Genomic DNA, 8,645 nt, shown 5'->3' with positions numbered 1-8,645 from the left:
GGGTCGGCACGAATGGCAGCCATGGCAACCTCATCTGCGCGTGCGGCCGCGATTTGCTTCTCTGCTGCCAAATGCTCCTTGAGGTCCTGGCTATACGACGTGCACCATGGCTTAGGCCGGTGCTTATTTGGTGGAGGGGTCGATGATTTGGGTGGAAGGTGTCGCGCTCGCGCCGACAATCGGGGCATGTGGGATGTGGAAGGAGGACGAGGATGGGGGTCGGGTGTGGATTACCTGCCTGGATAGGCGAGGTCGAGCAGCGTGAAGGAGGGTCGTCGGTGAGGAGGCGGCGGCGCTGCAAGCAAGGAGTGAAGGTTTCAACCTGGAAAGGAAGGCGGAAAGGGGGGGAATGTGGCTTTTGGTAAGGGGGAGGGGCGGGGAGGTAGATATTTCCGCGGAAGCCGAAAAATTGGAATCGCTTTAGACAAAAAACTGGCGTGCAAAGTGTCATCAGACACGGTCCCTTATTCAGACACGGTCCGAAGATATTTTGTGTTGCATCTCACACGGTTGGTTATAATAAACGGTGTGGGATGTACTTGATTTTTCATCTTGATTTGAATTACATAATGGGGTCACAGCGGCCATGGACGGTGTTTGAATTGCTAGACCTTTTATCTGCAGTGATCGTAAAAGAATTGGAATTATTCAGGGTTTGTTTGGACATTTTTATGCATTACGTGAGTTTTCAATGCATTTATGTGCATAATTCAAATTTTAACTACATGCACATGCTCCAGTGAATATAAATTCGTTGAAAAATCAAATCTTTGTCCTTGGGTGCATGCTTAGGTCCCATGCAAGAAATGGGAATGAATTTCAAACACCATGGCACCGTTGATTGCCGGCAGAACATTGAGATGCCTGATTTTTAAATTCTAGTAAATCCAAAACTCGTCTAAAATTCATGAAACTTGGCATGATATCATGGAGCTGCATCAACATGCCGTGGTACAAATTTTGTCCCATTTGGGGCAGGTTTGGGTATATGCTTCTCACAAACCGGAGCTTCTCACAACAAGCATGATGGTTTTCGGTAGGGAACATCCCACCTTTGGGGACGGAACGATATCCATTGCCTCTTATTTCTTTCAAGTTTTTTTCTCGTGTCAACATAGAACAGCAGGAGTGTTGTGTGAATTTTTGTGATTTTTCGGGGTTCGTTTGGACATTTTTATTCATTAACTAATTTTTCAATGCATTTATGTGCATAATTCAAATTTGAACTACATGTGCATGCTCCAGTGCATATAAATTGGTTGAAAAATCAAGTCTCTGTCCTTGGGTGCATGCTTAGGTCCCATGCAAGAAATGGGAATGAATTTCAAAGACTAGGGCACCGTTGATTGCCGGCAAAACATTGAGATGCCTGGTTTTTAAATTCTAGTAAATCCAAAACTCGTCTGAAATTCATGTAACTTGGCATGCTATCATGGAGCGGCATCAACATGCCGTGGTACAAATTTTGCCCCATTTGGGGCAGGTTTGGGTATATGCTTCTCACAAACCGGAGCTTCTGACAACAAGCATGATGGTTTTCGGTAGGGAACGTCCACCTTTGGGGACGAAGCGATGTCCATTGCCTCTTATTGCTTTCAAGTTTTTTTCTCGTGCAACATAGAACAATAGGAGTGTTGTGTGAATTTTTGTGATTTTTCGGCGTTCGTTTGGAAATTTTTATGCATTAACTAAGTTTTCAATGCATTTATGTGCATAATTCAAATTTGAAGTACATACGCATGCTCCAGTGCATATAAATTGGTTGAAGAATCAAGTCTGTGTCCTTTGGTGCATGCTTAGGTCCCATGCAAGAAATGGGAATGAATTTCAAACACCAGGGCACCGTTGATTGCCGGCAAAACATTGAGATGCCTAGTTTTTAAATTCTAGTTAATCCAAAACTCGTCTAAAATTCATGAAACTTGGCATGCTATCATGGAGCGGCATCAACATGCCGTGGTACAAATTTTGTCCCATTTGGGGCAGGTTTGGGTACATGCTTCTCACAACAAGGATGATGGTTTTCGGTAGGGAACGTCCCACCTTTGGGGACGGAACGATATCCATTGCCTCTTATTGCTTTCAAGTTTTTTTCTCGTGTCAACTTAGAACAGCAGGAGTGTTGTGTGAATTTTTGTGATTTTTCGGGGTTCGTTTGGACATTTTTATTCATTAACTTAGTTTTCAATGCATTTATGTGCTTAATTCAAATTTGAACTACATGTGCATGCTCCAGTGCATATAAATTGGTTGAAAAATCATATATGTGTCCTTGGGTGCATGCTTAGGTCCCATGCAAGAAATGGGAATGAATTTCAAAGACTAGGGCACTATTGATTGCCGGCAAAACATTGAGATGCCTGGTTTTTAAATTCTAGTAAATCCAAAACTCGTCTGAATTCATGAAACTTGGCATGCTATCATGGAGCGGCATCAACATGCCGTGGTACAAAATTTGTCCCATTTGGGCAGGTTTGGGTATATGCTTCTCACAAACCGGAGCTTCTCACAACAAGCATGATGGTTTTCGGTAGGGAACGTCCTACCTTTGGGGGCGAAACGATATCCATTGCCTCTTATTTCTTTCAAGTTCTTTTCTCGTGTCAACATAGAACAACAGGAGTGTTGTGTGAATTTTTGTGATTTTTCGGGGTTCCTTTGGACATTTTTATGCATTAACTGAGTTTTCAATGCATTTATGTGCATAACTCAAATTTGAACTACATGCGCATGCTCCAGTGCATATAAATTGGTTGAAAAATCAAGTATGTGTCCTTGGGTGCATGCTTAGGTCCCATGCAAGAAATGGGAATGAATTTCAAACACCAGGGCACCGTTGATTGCCGACAAGACATTGAGATGCCTGGTTTTTAAATTCTAATAAATCAAAAAATCATCTGAAATTCATGGAACTTGGCATGCTATCATGGAGCGGCATCAACATGCCGTGGTACAAATTTTGCCCCATCTGGGGCAGGTTTGGGTATATGCTTCTCACAAACCGGAGCTTCTCACAACAAGCATGATGGTTTTCGGTAGGTAACGTCCACCTTTGGGGACGAAGTGATGTCCATTGCCTCTTATTGCTTTCAAGTTTTTTTCTCGTGTCAACATAGAACAATAGGAGTGTTGTGTGAATTTTTGTGATTTTTCGGCGTTCGTTTGGAATTTTTATGCATTAACTAAGTTTTCAATGCATTTATGTGCATAATTCAAATTTGAAGTACATACGCATGCTCCAGTGCATATAAATTGGTTGAAGAATCAAGTCTATGTCCTTTGGTGCATGCTTAGGTCCCATGCAAGAAATGGGAATGAATTTCAAACACCAGGGCACCGTTGATTGCCGGCAAAACATTGAGATGCCTAGTTTTTAAATTCTAGTAAATCCAAAACTCGTCTAAAATTCATGAAACTTGGCATGCTATCATGGAGCGGCATCAACATGCCGTGGTACAAATTTTGTCCCATTTGGGGCAGGTTTGGGTATATGCTTCTCACAACAAGGATGATGGTTTTTGGTAGGGAACGTCCCAGCTTTGGGGACGAAACGATATCCATTGCCTCTTATTGCTTTCAAGTTTTTTTTTCTCGTGTCAACATAGAACAACAAGAGTGTTGTGTGAATTTTTGTGAATTTTCGGGGTTCGTTTGGACATTTTTATGCATTAAGTGATTTTTCAATGCATTTATGTGCATAATTCAAATTTGAACTACATGTGCATGCTCCAGTGCATATAAATTGGTTGAAAAATCAAGTCTCTGTCCTTGGGTGCATGCTTAGGTCCCATCCAAGAAATGGGAATGAATTTCAAAGACTAGGGCACCGTTGATTGCCGGCAAAACATTGAGATGCCTGGTTTTTAAATTCTAGTAAATCCAAAACTCGTCTGAAATTCATGAAACTTGGCATGCTATCATGGACCGGCATCAACATGCCGTGGTACAAATTTTGTCCCATTTGGGGCAGGTTTGGGTATATGCTTCTCACAACAAGCATGATGGTTTTCGGTAGGGAACGTCCCACCATTGGGGACGAAACGATATCCATTGCCTCTTATTGCTTTCAAGTTTTTTTCTCGTGTCAACATAGAACAACAGGAGTGTTGTGTGAATTTTTGTGATTTTTCGGGGTTCGTTTGGACATTTTTATGCATTAACTAATTTTTCAATGCATTTATGTGCATAATTCAAATTTGAACTACATGTGCATGCTCCAGTGCATATAAATTGGTTGAAAAATCAAGTCTCTGTCCTTGGGTGCATGCTTAGGTCCCATGCAAGAAATGGGAATGAATTTCAAACACCATGGCACCGTTGATTGCCGGCAGAACATTGAGATGCCTGATTTTTAAATTCTAGTAAATCCAAAACTCGTCTAAAATTCATGAAACTTGGCATGATATCATGGAGCTGCATCAACATGCCGTGGTACAAATTTTGTCCCATTTGGGGCAGGTTTGGGTATATGCTTCTCACAACAAGCATGATGGTTTTCGGTAGGGAACGTCCCACCTTTGGGGACGAAACGATATCCATTGCCTCTTATTGCTTTCAAGTTTTTTTCTCGTGTCAACATAGAACAACAGGAGTGTTGTGTGAATTTTTGTGATTTTTCGGGGTTCGTTTGGACATTTTTATGCATTAAGTGAGTTTTCAATGCATTTATGTGCATAATTCAAATTTCAACTACATGTGCATGCTCCAGTGCATATAAATTGGATGAAAAATCAAATATGTGTCCTTGGGTGCATGCTTAGGTCCCATGCAAGAAATATGCCCTAGAGGCAATAATAAAATGGTTATTATTGTATTTCCTTGTTCATGATAATTGTCTATTGTTCATGTTATAACTGTATTAACTGGAAACCGTAATACATGTGTGAATACATAGACCACAACATGTCCCTAGTAAGCCTCTAGTTAACTTGCTCGTTGATCAATAGATGGTTATGGTTTCCTGACCATGGACATTGGATGTCATTGATAATGGGATCACATCATTAGGAGAATGATGTGATGGACAAGACCCAATCCTAAGCATAGCACAAGATCGTGTAGTTCGTTTTCTAAGAGCTTTTCTAATGTCAAGTATCGTTTCCTTAGACCATGAGATTGTGCAACTCCCGGATACCGTAGGAATGCTTTGGGTGTACCAAACGTCACAACGTAACTGGGTGGCTATAAAGGTGCACTACATGTATCTCCGAAAGTGTCTGTTGGGTGGCACGAACCGAGACTGGGATTTGTCAATCCGTGTGACGAAGAGGTATCTCTAGGCCCACTCGGTAATGCATCATCATAATGAGCTCAATGTGACTAAGGAGTTAGCCACAGGATCATGCGTTACGGAACGAGTAAAGAGACTTGCCGGTAACGAGATTGAACAAGGTATAGGGATACCGACGATCGAATCTCGGGCAAGTAACATACCGATAGACAAAGGGAATTGTATACGGGATTGATTGAATCCCCGACATCGTGGTTCATCCGATGAGATCATCGTGGAACATGTGGGAGCCAGTATGGGTATCCAGATCCCGCTATTGGTTATTGGTCGGAGAGGTGTCTCGGTCATGTCTGCATGGTTCCCAAACCCGTAGGGTCTACACACTTAAGGTTCGGTGACGCTAGAGTTGTTATGGGAAATAGTATGTGGTTATGGAAGGTTGTTCGGAGTCCCGGATGAGATCCCGGACATGATGAGGAGCTCCGGAATGGTCTGGAGGTGAAGATCGGTATATTGGACGAAGGGTATTGGAGTCCGGAATTGTTCCGGGGGTAGTAGGCTATGGCCAGCATGTCCGAAAGGGGTTTCGGAGGCCCCGGCAAGCGTTGGGGGGCCTTATGGGCCAAGGGGAAGGGGCAAACCAGCCCACTAAGGGGCTGTGCACCCCTCCCAACCCCTCTCACGTAACCAGGAGAGGTGGGGGCGCCACCCCTAGGGCAGCCGCCCCTCCCGGCTTGCGGGGCAAGTTTCCTAGGGGGTGGGGGCGCCCAAACCCATCTAGGGTTTCCCCTGGCCGCCGCCTCCTCCTCTAGATCCATCTAGAGGGGCCGGCCCCCTCTCCCCTTCCCCCTATATATAGTGAGGGGGTGGGAGGGCAGCCGCACCCCTGGCCTGGCGCAGCCCCCTTCCTCCTCATACATCTCCTCCTCCTCCGTAGTGCTTAGCGAAGCTCTGCCAGAGAACCACGAGCTCCATTGCCACCACGCCGTCGTGTTGCTAGAGTTTTCCCTCAACTTCTCCTCTCCCCTTGCTGGATCAAGAAGGAGGAGACGTCCCCGGGCTGTACGTGTGTTGAACGCGGAGGTGCCGTCCGTTCGGCGCTAGATCGGATCTTCCGCGATTTGAATCGCCGTGAGTACGACTCCATCAACCGCGTTCTTGTAACGCTTCCGCTTAGCGATCTTCAAGGGTATGAAGATGCACTCCCTCTCTCTCGTTGCTAGCATCGCCTAGATTGATCTTGGTGACACGTAGGAAAATTTTGAATTATTGCTACGTTCCCCAATAGTGGCATCATGAGCTAGGTCTATGCGTAGATTCTGTGCACGAGTAGAACACAAAGTAGTTGTGGGCGATGATTTGTTCAATTTGCTTGCCGTTACGAGTCTTATATTGATTCGGCGGCATTGTGGGATGAAGCGGCCCAGACCGACCTTACACGTACTCTTACGTGAGATAGGTTCCACCGACTAACATGCACTTGATGCATAAGGTGGCTAGCGGGTGTCTGTCTCTCCCACTTTAGTCGGATCGGATTCGATGAAGAGGGTCCTTATGAAGGGTAAATAGCAATTGGCATATCACCGTTGTGGCTTTTGCGTAGGTAAGAAACGTTCTTGCTAGAAACCCATAGCAGCCACGTAAAACATGCAACAACAATTAGAGGACGTCTAACTTGTTTTTGCAGGGTATCCTATGTGATGTGATATGGCCAAAAGGATGTGATGAATTATATATATGTGATGTATGAGATTGATCATGTTCTTGTAATAGGAATCACGACTTGCATGTCGATGAGTATGACAACCGGCAGGAGCCATAGGAGTTGTCTTAATTTATTGTATGACCTGCGTGTCAACGAAAAACGCCATGTAATTACTTTACTTTATTGCTAACCGTTAGCCATAGTAGTAGAAGTAATAGTTGGCGAGACAACTTCATGAAGACACGATGATGGAGATCATGATGATGGAGATCATGGTGTCATGCCGGTGACGAAGGTGATCATGCCGCGCCTCGAAGATGGAGATCAAAAGGCGCAAGATGATATTGGCCATATCATGTCACTTTATGATTTGCATGTGATGTTTGTCATGTTTACATCTTACTTGCTTAGAACGATGGTAGCATAAATAAGATGATCCCTCACTAAAATTTCAAGAGATGTGTTCCCCCTAACTGTGCACCGTTGCGAAGGTTCGTTGTTTCGAAGCACCACGTGATGATCGGGTGTGATAGATTCTAACGTTCGCATACAACGGGTGTAAGCCAGATTTACACATGCGAAACACTTAGGTTGACTTGACGAGCCTAGCATGTATAGACATGGCCTCGGAACACAAGAGACCGAAAGGTTGAACATGAGTCGTATAGTAGATACGATCAACATGGAGATGTTCACCGTTGATGACTAGTCCGTCTCACGTGATGATCGGACACGGTCTAGTCGATTCAGATCATGTATCACTTAGATGACTAGAGGGATGTCTATCTATGTGGGAGTTCATTAAATAATCAGATGAACTTAATTATCATGAACATAGTCAAAAGGTCATTGCAAATTATGTCGTAGCTTACGCTTTGGTTCTAATGTTTAAGATATGTTCCTAGAGAAAATTTAGTTGAATGTTGATAGTAGAAATTATGCGGACTGGGTCCGTAAACTGAGGATTATCCTCATTACTGCACACAAGGCTTATGTCCGTAATGCACCGCTCGGTGTGCTGAACCTCGAGCGTCGTCTGTAGATGTTGTGAAACATCTGACATACACGTTTTGATGACTACGTGATAGTTCAGTGCGTAATACTAACGGTTTAGAATTGAGGCGCCAAAGATGTTTTTGAAACGTCGCAGAACATATGAGATGTTCCAAAGACTGAAATTGGGATTTCAGACTAGTGCCCACGTCAAGAGGTATGAGACCTCTGACAAGTTTCTTAAGCCTGCAAACTAAGGGAAAAAGCTCAATCGTTGAGCATGTGCTCAGATTGTATAAGTACTACAATCGCTTGAATCGAGTGGGAGTTAATCTTCCAGATGAGATAGTGATGGTTCTCCATAGTCACTGCCACCAAGCTATTAGAGCTTCATGATGAACTATAACATATCAGGGACAGACATGATGATCCTTGAGCAACTCGCGACGTTTGACATCGCAAAAGTAGATATCAAGTAGGAGCACCAATTGTTGATGGTTAGTAAAACCACTAGTTTCAAGAAGGGCAAGGGAAAGAAGGGATACTTCATGAAACGGCAAATCAGTTGCTGCTCTAGTGAAGAAACCCAAGGTTGAACCCAAACCCGAGACTAAGTGCTTCTGTAATGAGGGGAACGGTCACTGAAGCAGAACTACCCTAGATACTTGGTAGATGAGAAGGCAGGCAAGGTCGACAGAAGTATATTGGATATACATT

Source organism: Aegilops tauschii, chromosome 2, assembly GCF_002575655.3.
Source record: "Aegilops tauschii subsp. strangulata cultivar AL8/78 chromosome 2, Aet v6.0, whole genome shotgun sequence".
Classification (NCBI taxonomy): Eukaryota; Viridiplantae; Streptophyta; class Magnoliopsida; order Poales; family Poaceae; genus Aegilops; species Aegilops tauschii.
The sequence above is the reverse complement of the archived record's forward strand: the minus strand, read 5'-3'. Positions refer to the sequence as shown.